The sequence below is a fragment of the Physeter macrocephalus genome, chromosome 8 (genome assembly GCF_002837175.3).
Source record: "Physeter macrocephalus isolate SW-GA chromosome 8, ASM283717v5, whole genome shotgun sequence".
Classification (NCBI taxonomy): Eukaryota; Metazoa; Chordata; class Mammalia; order Artiodactyla; family Physeteridae; genus Physeter; species Physeter macrocephalus.
Window position 1 is genome coordinate 81,319,503 of NC_041221.1, and position 13,336 is coordinate 81,332,838.

Sequence of the window (13,336 nt, forward strand, 5' to 3'; positions counted from 1 at the left end):
CTGCAGAGCAACTAAGCCCGTGCGCCACAACTACTGAGCCTGCGCTCTAGAGCCCGTGAGCCACAACTACTGAGCCCACGTGCCACAACTACGGAAGCCAGCATGCCTAGAGCCCATGCTCCAAAACAAAGAGAAGCCACCGTGATGAGAAGCCTGCGCACCGCAACGAAGAGTAGCCCCGGCTCGCCACGACTAGAGAAAGCCCGCGCGCAGCAACGCAGACCCAACACAGCCAAAAAATAAATTAATTAAATAAATTAATTTATTTTTTTAAAAAAAAACAAAAAAAACTTGCTTACTTGTGTGACGTATTCAACCCGCTCAACGAACTCAATCTGTCACTTCAGGGGAGAATGACAACTGTGTTCAAGTTGGCAGATAAAGTGGCTGCATTCAAAGCCAAACTGGAATTATGGGGGTGACAAGCGAACATTAGGATTTTTGACATGCTTCAAACATTAGCAGAGATTTTGAAAGAGACTGAGCCAGGGCCTTCCTTCTCCCAGATGGTGCATGATTACTTATCTCAGCTTTCAAAAGAGTTTGAGCATTACTTCCCAACTACAAAAGACCCCCGAACTGGGAAGGAATGGATCCGCGACCCATTTGTGAATAAGCCAGGTGAATCAACTTTGTCCAAGCTACAAGAGGATCTACTGCTTGAGATCGCAAATGATGGTGGCCTTAAAAGTATGTTTGAAACAACTTCAAATCTCCATACATTCTGGATTAAAGTCAAGGTGGAATATCCTGAGATTGCCACCAAAGCACTGAAAAGCCTGCTTCCATTTCCAACATCCTATCTTTGTAAAGCAGGGTTTTCTGCAGTGACAGCGACCAAAACGAGATGACAGAGTACACTGGACATAAGCAACACACCTTGGGTGTCACTGTCTCCCATCACCCCCAGATCTGCAGTTCAAAAGGTGGCATGTGTTCCTCTTTCGGCTAGCACCATAACTAGATGAACTGATGAAATAGCAGAGAATACTGAGGCACAATTGTTAGGCTTAATGAGTCACCGTAGTACGCAATCCAGGTTGACAAGTCTACCGATGTTGACAATGCAACAATGCTTGTTTTTGTGTGATATATTTTTCAGGAGGATGTGCATGATATGTTATGTGCACGTTTTTTGCCAACCAACACCACAGCTGCAGAACTATTCAACTCTTTGAATGATTGCATATCAGGAAACTGAATTGGTCATTTTGTGTTGGTATATGCATGGGCAGAGCAGCTGCCATGACTGGATGGCTTTCTGGTTTCACTACTTGAGTCAAAGAGGTTGCTTCTGAATGTGAGTCTATGCACTGTGTCATCCCTAGAGAAATGCTGGCTAGCCGAAAAATGTCACCTGAACTTAACAACATTTCCCAGGATGTGATTAAAATTATCAACCACATTAAAGTACATGCCCTTAACTCATGTCTGTTCGCACAGCTCTTTGAGGAGATGGACGCAGAGTACACAAGTCTTTTCTTAATACACAGAAGTGAGATGGCTTTCTAAAGGTAGATCACTGGCCAGAGTTTTTGAGTTATGACAGCCGCTCCAGAGATTTCTTTTAGAAAAACAGTTACCACTGGCGGCACATTTCAGTGACACAGAATGGGTCACAAAACTTGCTTACTTGGGCTTCCCTAGTGGCACAGTGGTTGGGAATCCGCCTTCCAGTGCAGGGGACACGGGTTCGAGCCCTGGTCCGGGAAGATCCCACATGCTGCAGAGCAACTAAGCCCGTGCGCCACAACTACTGAGCCTGCGCTCTAGAGCCCGTGAGCCACAACTACTGAGCCCACGTGCCACAACTACGGAAGCCAGCATGCCTAGAGCCCATGCTCCAAAACAAAGAGAAGCCACCGTGATGAGAAGCCTGCGCACCGCAACGAAGAGTAGCCCCGGCTCGCCACGACTAGAGAAAGCCCGCGCGCAGCAACGCAGACCCAACACAGCCAAAAAATAAATTAATTAAATAAATTAATTTATTTTTTTAAAAAAAAACAAAAAAAACTTGCTTACTTGTGTGACGTATTCAACCCGCTCAACGAACTCAATCTGTCACTTCAGGGGAGAATGACAACTGTGTTCAAGTTGGCAGATAAAGTGGCTGCATTCAAAGCCAAACTGGAATTATGGGGGTGACAAGCGAACATTAGGATTTTTGACATGCTTCAAACATTAGCAGAGATTTTGAAAGAGACTGAGCCAGGGCCTTCCTTCTCCCAGATGGTGCATGATTACTTATCTCAGCTTTCAAAAGAGTTTGAGCATTACTTCCCAACTACAAAAGACCCCCGAACTGGGAAGGAATGGATCCGCGACCCATTTGTGAATAAGCCAGGTGAATCAACTTTGTCCAAGCTACAAGAGGATCTACTGCTTGAGATCGCAAATGATGGTGGCCTTAAAAGTATGTTTGAAACAACTTCAAATCTCCATACATTCTGGATTAAAGTCAAGGTGGAATATCCTGAGATTGCCACCAAAGCACTGAAAAGCCTGCTTCCATTTCCAACATCCTATCTTTGTAAAGCAGGGTTTTCTGCAGTGACAGCGACCAAAACGAGATGACAGAGTACACTGGACATAAGCAACACACCTTGGGTGTCACTGTCTCCCATCACCCCCAGATTGGGACCATCTAGTTGCAGGAAAACAAGCTCAGGGCTCCCACTGATTCTGCATTATGGTGAGTTGTATAATTATTTCATTATATATTACAATGTAATAAAAATAGAAATAAAGTGCACGATAAATGTAATGCACTTGAATCATCCTGAAACCATTCCCCGCCTACCAGGGCCCATGGAAAAATTGTCTTTCACGAAACTGGTCCCTGGTGCCAAAAAGGTTGGGAACCGCTGGAATAGATAATACATATAATGACTTCTTAAAGGAAAGAAGGGATAAAGAGAGCAGAAAGAAAGTGAAGAAAAAAGGGAAAGACAGACATGCACATAGAAATTAATTCAATTGTTAAACAGCTATAAGCTCCTAATATGTGCTGGGCACTGAGCTACAAAGGTATAGGCCTTAGCCCTGAAGAGGTTACATAGCTGTTTGGAAGAGTTACTGTATAAGCAATCTGGTTATGAGTTAAAGTCATGAGAGCACACAGACTTTAATGGTTTGAGGACAGAAGGGGCTTCACAGAGGCCAGCCATTTGAGCTAAACCTTGAAGACTGCGAAAGAGTTTGGCAGGCAGAAAAACGAGGAAAGGAAAAGTAGAGAACACTCCTTGTGCAAAGACCTCGAGGCTTAAAATAGCACAGTTATTTATCATAAATCAGGCTCTACACCATACTACAACCAAACTTTAGGAAAATATTTTAGCAGATGATTATACTTACGGTGATGTGGCAGAACACGTACATCTAATTCTGTCCCTTCTGGAAACCCCCTAAAAGTAAAGATTTTTTTTAAAAAAACATAAACTCACAAAGATAGCAGGAAAAGGAGAGAAGATGACAAACAACATTTTGGAAGCCGGAAAGCAGATGGGCCAGTGGTAACTGACTGAGCCAACCTGAAAAGGCTGTGCCTCGATTCATCGGTGGCAGAGTTGAGAACTAAGCCTGTGTACACTACAGAATCCTCGAAAGAGGCGGCAGTAGGAGGCTTTATAACTAGGGGATGGAGGGTACAGCTAAATAAGGAGGTCTAGGAGAAAAGCTGTTAGAAAGGCAGTTGGATCCCTAGGTCTTGCTCTGGGAAGTGCTGTGGTCCTACCTTGGACCAGCAGAAGCAGCATTACCTGAAACTTGTTAAATATGCAAAATCTCAGGCTCCATCCCAGATCTATTGAGTCAGAGCCTACAGTTCAACTGGATCCCCAGGTGATTTGCATGCACATTGAAGTTTGAGAAGTGCTCCTCCACTCCAAGCCACTAGGAGATAGAAGACTGCCCCTCTCCCACCTCAAAAGATGTCTAGTGGTTTATTCTCCAGAAATGGTGAAACAGAGAGTCTCTTGACTGAGAGACACTAGGCATGTTTGAGGACAAGAAAATAGGAGAATAAGTGATGGTATGTTTACTGACCACTGAGTGAAGGGACTCACAGCCTTCTACCCCAACTCAGCTCCAAGAATGATGGCAGCCATATCTTTATCCTTTAGAAGAAAACTGCTATACTCTTCTCTCAAGAATCTGACCTACCAAGGAGAAAATACCTAAGAGTACTGGTCACAGGAATTCCCCAACAAGCCACCCAGATCATCCCACAGTGTGGCTTAAAGGTCACTCATGTGAAAAAGCTTCACATTAGGTTTTTAATCCAAGCCCTTTAATCATCAGCATGAAAACAAAAAAGCCTCTTACATTAAAGACAGAGAGCAGAACAAATAGAAAAATCAACTTGGAGAAGAGAGATATTAGTCTGAAAAATGAAAACTTCAAAAACTCATTATCCTCAAAGGGATAAGAAGATGTTGTAACCATGAAACAGGATAAGAGTCTATTAAAAAGAATATTCAGAGATCATAAAAAGCTCTCAAAAGATAAAAACATGATACAAACTGCAAAACTCAATAGAAGGGTTGAATAATAACATTGATAAAAATCTCTAACACAGTCAAGCAGAAAGAATAGAGAGAAAAAAACAAGAAAATTAGAGGACTAGATCAGGAAATCCAAGATCCAACTAACAGAAGTTCTTGCAAGAGAAAATAGTGGGGGTGGAGAAAGGGATGAACAGGAGAGGAAATGATGAATAAGATCAAGAAAATTTTTTAGACATGAGGGACATGAGTTCCCAAATTGAAAGGGCCCAACGAGAACATAGCACAATGGATGAGGACAGACCCTGACCATGGCACATGGTTGTAAATTTCCAGAACACTGAGAACAGAGAAGATTTAGGCAACGGAGGAATATTTTTTTAAATCTGAAGGAAAAATGATTCCAGCTTAGAATTCTCTATCTAGCCAAACCATCAGTCAAGAATTGGGATACACTCTCAAGAATCTACTGAAGAATATAATCTATCAAGATGAAATGGTGGAACAAGAAAGAAGAAACGAGATCTGGAGATCATCATAGAGGAAAGGCACCGAAAATCCCCAAGAAGATGGTGAGAGGAGATGCCAGGATAATGGATGTGCACAGACATCCTCTCTGAGATCATACTGCCATTTTACCATCTTGTTAACTGAGGACCAAATGCCCAGGTAAGCCTGATCTCAGTTCTTTAATTGACTTGCTTTGTACTGACCACATCTCTGCTCTCCCCTCCATACCCTGCTTTCTGGGGCAGCCACTGGCACTCATTTCAGCCCTACTCAAATGTTCTACTTTGACCTGCTCTGAGATCTGGTGATAAGTCATGGTGAGCTTAGGAGGAGAAAGACTCAAAACCCATTGCCTTTGCATATCCACTATCTGCTCTACATTGCAGCCCGCCAGAAGCCCTATCATGGTAAGCCCCATGTTTCCCAGGACTCACTCATGACCTTGCCCAGAGGGGCTCTTGTAAATGCTCAGGAATGCTGAGCTGAACTCAGATCCAGAGGCTGTTCAACTTATGTTCTCCTGAGAACTTTTGCCATATATTGTTAATATTGATCTTTCTTTATTCATCTAATTTTGTGCTTTCTACCCAGTTTTCCAAAAATAAACAATTAATTTACTTAAGGATCACATGCAAGTGGGAAACTCAGAAAACAAAAAAGCAAAGGAACGATTTACACAATAGTCAAGACTAAGTTACCTCTTGGTGAGGGTTAAGGAGAATAGTGCAATTTGGAAGGGACACACAGAGGCTTTTAAGGTTCAGGTAATGTTCTGTTTCTCAACCTGGGTGGTGTGTATATAGGTATCCGTTTTATTATTATTCTTCAAACAGTATATATTTCATGTACTCACCTGTATGATATTACTATTCTCTTTTGTAAAATGGTACATATACACAAAAAAGAACACAGCATTTATGTAAGAATGTTTCATAATTAAAATTTATAAAGAGCCACAGTAAATCTTAGTTTTCACAACATAAATCACTTTTTGTATGTTATCAATAGTATTTACGCCTAGACTTTCAAGGAATTTCAGCTAGTCAGCTCCTGATAAGCAGTATTAAAAAGAATATACTTATTCGTTTCCACTTTAGTTTCATTCATGATGTGAAGCAAAGAACAACCACTAGATATATACATCCATAAATATAATAAAAGTTAACACATGAAATACATGATTTTTGTCCCCCATGCAACGTTCTAAAAAAGCTATTCCAGGGGCTTCCCTGGTGGCGCAGTGGTTGCGCGTCCGCCTGCCGATGCAGGGGAACCGGGTTCGCGCCCCGGTCTGGGAGGATCCCACGTGCCGCGGAGCGGCTGGGCCTGTGAGCCATGGCCGCTGAGCCTGCGCGTCCGGAGCCTGTGCCCCGCAACGGGAGAGGCCACAACAGAGGGAGGCCCGCATACCACAAAAAAAAAAAATAAATAAAAATAAAAATAAAAAATAAATAAATAAATAAAAAAGCTATTCCAGAGCCAGACATACCTGCAACTCAGCAACCTAGGAATTTAGGGTTGGTTGACAGATTGGGTCCCAACTCAGAGGTTTATTCTGAATGCGAAACATCGGCAAAGAGCTCACATGAGACAGTGATCACAAAAGAAACCTTCTTTTAGCATTTTTCATATACAAATAGGTTTAATAAAGCAAAGAGACTTATAGAAATGAGCTGGAACATAATATAAAATATAGAACTGCCATTCAAGAAGAGATAACAGTATCAATCATGTAAAAACACCTTTGACCAAAAGTAGCATTTGATAAACAGATATTCAAATGAGAACCAGTTGCCAGATACCAGATTTCGATATTAAACTTTCATATAGTTTCTAGTATGGGGGGCCAATGTTGTTTTAAAAAAAAGTCTTAGAAGAATCTTTTGGAAAGACATTCAAACCTTTTCACTTATCCGCATGTAAAGATCTTTCTCCACAGTGCTAAACCCGGCCACTTCCTGCCATAACTTTCCCTCCCACACTCGGCATCAGGAGGTTCTGGGAGAAAAAGGGGGGCTGGCTGCGATGCCTGAGGGGGAAGTGGCCCCGCCGTGGTCCTGTGGAAAGGGAGGGTGCTATGGGCTCCAGGCCCTCAGGGAAGCTGGGCAGTGACACCACTAGCCAGTGGCAACTAGCGAATATATCTACCATGAGGCCGTAGGCAGACCTCGCCCCTTAGTACTGCAGGGCTGTCAAGCAAAAACAACACAGGCTTACGCTTTGCTCATTATAAAGACTTCTAAGGCCCACTGGATTGCTCACTTTTTAAACTGTTCACATTTAATAGAGCAATTTTGAATTGTTTAAGCATTAAATTTTTCAGAAAAAAAGTTATCAGGTATTTTATCTTCCATGTGTATACATGTTAGGTTTCCTAGTGTCTCAGTTTGTAATCAGTACTTTATTGGAATAATCCCCTTGTCTTCATGCCTTCACCCTCTTTCAGTCCATTCTCTTATCTCACCTCATCCATTCGCACGTCAAAAATGCCGATACTGAAGTTGATTTATTTACTCTTCATAGAGGTAAGCCCCACCTGGGAAGAAAACCACTTCTCTAGCCTACAATGATCCTAGTTCAGAAATGTTCCCGCCTTCTGTGTCCTCCTGTGAAACATCCTTACTGGGCACCTAGTGCTACTACTGTATTAACATTCAGTCAGACTCTTATAATCTAGTTTATAAATGATTCCCCAGTTCAGTTACACCTTCCAAACAGAGAGCAGTTCAACTGGAGAAAGTTTGAAAGTCAGGTAGACCCAGATTTCCATCCTGACTCTCCTAATTACTAGCTGTATTCCCTGGTCAAATCTCTCAGCCTCTCGGAGTCTTGAGTTCCCCCATCTGTGGAAGACAATCATGAAACATTCGTCCCCTGGGGGCTGGTAATGAAATCAGACAACATCTAGAAAAAGACTTTCCTGTTGTGCCTTCATACTCACTGCGTTCTTCTTTTTAAAATTTTTATCTCAGAATTTAGCCATTTTTTATTTTTATCATGTCTCTAATCCACAGGCTATTTAAATAACAAAATATTTAAAATGTTGTTTTTTTAGAATCTGTAAATAATGGTTTGTAAATATAAATGGAACCTAATAAGTGAACTATGGAAAAAGATATCCTTTAAGTGCATTTTCCTTATAATTTCCAAATACAATAATTTCTGCATTATTATAAGATGTTAATTATTAAACAGCTGGATAAATTGCTTTTGATTTTAAAATTAGAATGTCTTTAACTTTGCTTGTAATTCATCATGGCATATTGCTCTACTCTTTTAGTGCCTCTCTCCATCTCCCAAGGCCCCACTAAAATTACAGTTTAGTTATTTTTTTAAAAAAGATATCTATTCTGAAGAACACAGAAAACTGGAAGAGACATATCATCAGATGACCAATTTCAAACAAGCTATGGAGACAGAGGCAGGTGGTGATGTGGTAAACTGCCTTAGTATAGCAGAGGCTACAACATAAAGCCCCTGGGAGGTGGCCCGCATGAGAAGGAAGCCAGCTTACCCACAGGACCCCGGAAGCTTAGGACATGGAGGTTCCAAACAACACCGAAAGTGGCAATGAGGCATGGGGCTGAACATGACAGGATGGTTTAATAGAACAACCGGACCCCCAGAACTTTACCCCACCCCAAGTAGACAACCACTCTCTTAGGCAAGAAAACAAAGATTCATTCTCTGAACAGATTGATCAGGTAGGCTCCAACCTTGGAAGCCGTGTGCTGAAAACAAGAGAAAGTTAGTCTACAGGCTGACTGGTGAAATTCCCAGCTACCCCGGGACTGGAAGGCAGGAAAAAGAAGTAAAAAGCATTGGATCTTAGAAATTATGAGCCTATTAAAAATATGTCGATAAATGAAGCAATTCAATCCACAACTACATTCACCCCTCCAGACACCCACTCTACATGGAAATAGAAAGTTACCTGAAAACATTATTCAAAATTTCATACTTCACTTATGTCTTTTCGCTCCCTGGACGAGTTTTCTGTCAGCCAGCTGTCAGTTCCTACTGAAGGAAATCAAAGCTATTCAGAGCTACATAAATACCTATAATTTGTTCCACACATCTCTCCCATTTGGAGTCTAGTTTTTTAATTCCTTGTTGAGAAAGACATCCCCACAGTGTTTGTGCAGTTAATCATATTTCACTGATTATGACTCTGTAAAGTGTCTGGAGTAGATTCTGTGCACGGCAATCCAGTGTGTGGTGTGTGTGTGGGGTGTGTGTGTGTGTGTGTGTGTGTGTGTGTGTGCAGGAAGCAGTCTACCCTGCAAGGACTGCTGCGGTTGGAAAGCCTGCAGCACTCACCTGGTCTGCCCCATTCTGTGCAGATGAGGTGGCTGAGGAGGGAAAGGTACTCTTTGTCTTACTTACCTGCTTGCCAGGACTTAACTAGATGTTCCTGTGTTCCTTCTCTTATGTCTCCTTGCTTCTTACAAAGTAGGGTTCTGTTTTGAGTACGTAATTTGTGTGGTATCTAACACGGCAGTGCCACATGGGCCGAGGTGCTTTAAAAGCTATCTTGGAGACGATAGGCTTGGTGTTTCCTGTGACTTTTTCTCCCCAAGCCACCCCCAGTTTTCCTGTCATTCAGAAAGAAATTTTATTTTCCTCTGAGCCTCTTACTCTACCTCCAGATAGGATGTATGCTCCCTCCCCAAAAGTTACTTATCTGGCCATGGTGGGGGAGGGCAGCAAGGGGGTGGAAATCAACAAATGGGTTTCAAGTTCAAAATTCAGCCCCTCACCTCTGCCCCAGGATGTCCTGTCCTTGTACTGCCCACAAGGGGACCACAGGAAGCAGCAGACTGTGTATCAAAGCCTGGGGCTCTGTCTCCTTCCAAGTTACCGGCTCTTGAGAAGCTGTTCCTTTGCGCCTCTGTTTCCTCATTCCTAAAGTGGGGATAATACCTACTTTACTGAAGATGACTGTGAGGATTTTAGAAGATCCTAATATATTTGCCACCTAGGAATTCAATAATGTCAGGTTCTAAACATATTATCGCTAAACGTGAATACTCTGGGCTAATGGGGTCTGAGAATGGGGGCTAAGGTGCCTATACCAACAGGTTCTCCACCTTCTGTGGGCATAAGATCCCATGGAGAGTTTGTTAATAAGATTCCAGGCTCCACTCCCAATAGGGGGTGCCTCCCGTGCACGCTCGGAAAGAATCTGTAACAAACTTCATTCTTCATCCCAGTCCCGCTACCTATTAGCTATAAATCCCTGCCTCAGCCTCCCACCAAGCTGTCTCCATCATCACCTCCAGGCCACCTGATGCTCAACTCTCCCGCACACGAGTGAAGGGCAGAGATGCCTGCCACGCCTAGAGAGGTGCAAAGGGAGCCCACGGACTCAGAGAAGAGTACAGCCTTGAGTTAGAACAGGCCAGGTACTGGAGGTCTGCTGTCCTACCCTTCCCAGACAGGTCTGAGAAAGTCCAGAGGTGTAGTGGGCAGCCCAGGCCAGGATACGGAGGCCAGCTGCACCAGGAACGAGGCAAGCCTGCCTGCCACAAGCAAAATATATGTCTTCTCCCCATGCAAGGAAAGGGTCAGAGCCAGAACAAAAGATGCAGCTGAGACTGTCCCAGGAAACATAGTGACTTGCCAGGAAAAGTGTTCTCTGGCACCAGCTTGAAAGAAATATTTAGAAACTGCCCAAGAGGGGGGAGTAGCTGGTGAGGTTGCTGTCTTTCCCACACGTACCCAAAAGGGCTGGTTACTTCTAGTACTTCAGCTGTCCCCCAGGGCCCTGGGGCTGGGCCCTGGGGGGGAGCTGCACTCCCACATGTCTCTGAGACACACACCCGCTTCCCAGCGCACACACATAAAGACACGCCAACCTATACCTCCAAGTCTCAGGGAACCAAGGTGATGGGATTTCTAGCCTGCTGAGGATTCTGGCAGCGTCTTCACAGTCCTGGCTGGCTCAGCTTTTCCTGAGAGCGGGGAGGGAGCGACTCCGAGGTGCTGTCGGAGAAGGGCAAAGGAAGGTGACTGGGGCGACAGCATCGCAACACCGATGGGGGCGGGGTGCGCGTTTCGTCGCCTCATCTCGGAGCCAAGGCACAGCTGGCGGGCTGAGGCGATCGCCATCCACGAGAAGGGGTTCTGCCCGGAGCCGCTGTGGAGCGGTCCCCGCACCGCCCGCCCGGAGGACACGGCACTCCTTTGGGAAATGGCACGCCCGATGGGAGCAGCCATTGCCCCCATGCTGAGGCAGGCGCACCTCTGGACCCCAGTTCTCCGACAAGGGGACTGGGGTCCTGGTGCCAAAGCTGTGCGCCCCCAACAGCTCCGGGGATCCGGATGCCCGCACCTGTGTGGCTCGCATTTGTGGAGACAGTGGCTGCAAACGGCTCCGCAGCCCCCTCTGGCCCGCCCCCACGCCCAGCCTGCACCTCCCGCCGCCAGGCGGCCGGAGACACCTGCGGAGACACGTCCAAGTCCGCCCCTCCGACCCGCGCGCTCTTCCGGCCGAGCGCGCGCCGCTCCCGCTGCGGCGCCGACCCACGCCCCCGAGGCCCCTGCCCCGGATCCTCTCAGACATCCCGCGGCCGCCGGCTACCCTCATCACGTCCCCAGCGCTGCAAGGCCGAGAAGGAGGCGAAACCCGCATGCCGGCGGGGTCCAAGCCCGCGCCGCCGCAAAGCCCGAGCCAAGAACGGGCGGGGATTGCAGGAGGCGCGAGAATGGGCTCCGTGGAGCGCGCCCGGATTGGTGGGGCAGTCTCTGGACAGGGCCCTGCACCCCGAAGGCCTTCAGTGGGCGCCAGGTCTCTGCAGAGTCAGGGTGCGCGGGAGGTGCCCGCTCCCAGGGCCTGAGCGTATCGGGAGGGGCGCACGGAGGCCGCTGGGCCCGGGCTGCACTCTCCTCGCCCTCCTCCCGGCAGCCAACACGCAAACCAAAGTTTCCCTAAGTGCAGCTCGCACAGCCAGGGCCTCACACTGACCTGGGACGCGCTGTCGAGTCGGCGGGACGCCTCCAGCCTCCCCGGTTCCGCTTGGACCCTCCGTGTCTGTGGCCCCGGGACGCCGTCCGGGCTGGGATGTGGTCTTCGGCGGCTCCTAGGCGGCTCGAGTCGTAGATCCCGGTAGGTGCCGCCGTATCCCCGCCCCCACTCGGCGGAGAGATGCGGGCGTCTGACCCCGAGCGGCGAAGCGTCGTAGCGGGGGCCAGGAGGCGCGCACCTCGCCGGACGCCCGGGCTGCACGGCGTTTCCGTTGGGAGTGACGCGCCGGTTCGCGGCTGTGCTGCAGGTGTGGGCGGCGGCCCCGGGGGCCAAAGTGTGGCCTCTGAAGCCCCGCCTTCTGTCCCCACGAGCATCCGCCCTCCCCCCATTCCCACACCCCAACCAGGCCACCGCGCTTTGGCCTGAGCGACTTGGCCCAGAGCAAGGGCGGCAGCGTCTTTCCTACATCAGGGCGTCGGCCACCCCTCTATAACGGCCCTTGCTCCCCCAGCCCGTCCACATTTGCGTCCCTCCGCCGCAGTTCATATCCACCCGTGTGTCTGTCCCCCACGGGCCTCTCTTTCCCCTTCCCGTCCCTGTACCCTCTTTTGGTAAAGCCAGAGCCTCACTTTAGGCTGAGGCATTCGTGGGAGCAGCCGTTCTTCTTTTGTTTTGATGAGTTTATAACTTCATTATACTATTATTAAAAAAATACATATTAAAATTCCACAACGTATTTTTATGTATTAAACTCCACTGTGGAATTAAAGAGAGATGAAATTAAGAAGCAGCAAAGATTTTAACTCATTTATAAGGGATCATCTGGTGGAGAAAAGACTATGACCTTTTGTTGTTGTTGTTCAGATGATGTCAATTTAAAATAATTTGTAGTTTTGACTTCTCAAAGGGGGAAAGTACAGTTATCTCTGAGCACGCTTCCTTTATTTAGGAAAATAATCCGCTAAATTTGGCCCTTTAGTAAGTATATGTTAAGCAAGTTCACAGGTCATTTTAACCCAGAGTTGGTCTCTACAGAGCTGGAATCTTGGATCTGGGTTGACCATTGCCCACATCCGTTTGTTTGGGAAGGTCAGAGATTCACAGGAGGGGATTGGGCAAATTTGCATGAAGGCACCGGTCTCCTTTCCCCCATTAAAAAAGTTTTTAATAATGTATAGTAGATGTTTAATAGGTGCACATTTCACAGTTTCAATGATTTTGCTCAAACTAAAGCATCGTTAAGGTCAAGAGACAGAATATTACCAGCTCTCCAGAAGACTGGCTCATATTTCTTCCTTCCACGGGGTAGAGTAGTGGCTTCAACTAGCCTAGATTACTTTGGCTTGTATTTGCACTT

General features: G+C 46.3%; 1 protein-coding gene across 1 annotated transcript in view; it reads right to left on the reverse strand.

The window, feature by feature from the left end:
• The window catches only part of ANKRD34B (ankyrin repeat domain 34B), a 25,131-nt gene extending 13,076 nt beyond the window's left edge, over positions 1-12,055 (reverse strand). The window contains exons 1-3 of the mRNA XM_007111456.2: positions 11,980-12,055; positions 10,877-10,997; positions 8,947-9,032 (exon numbers count right to left, since the gene is read on the reverse strand). The gene's annotated coding sequence lies outside the window, so the exon portion shown is untranslated. The remainder of the gene's footprint in view (positions 1-8,946; positions 9,033-10,876; positions 10,998-11,979) is intronic.
• Positions 12,056-13,336: the final 1,281 nt, after the last annotated feature.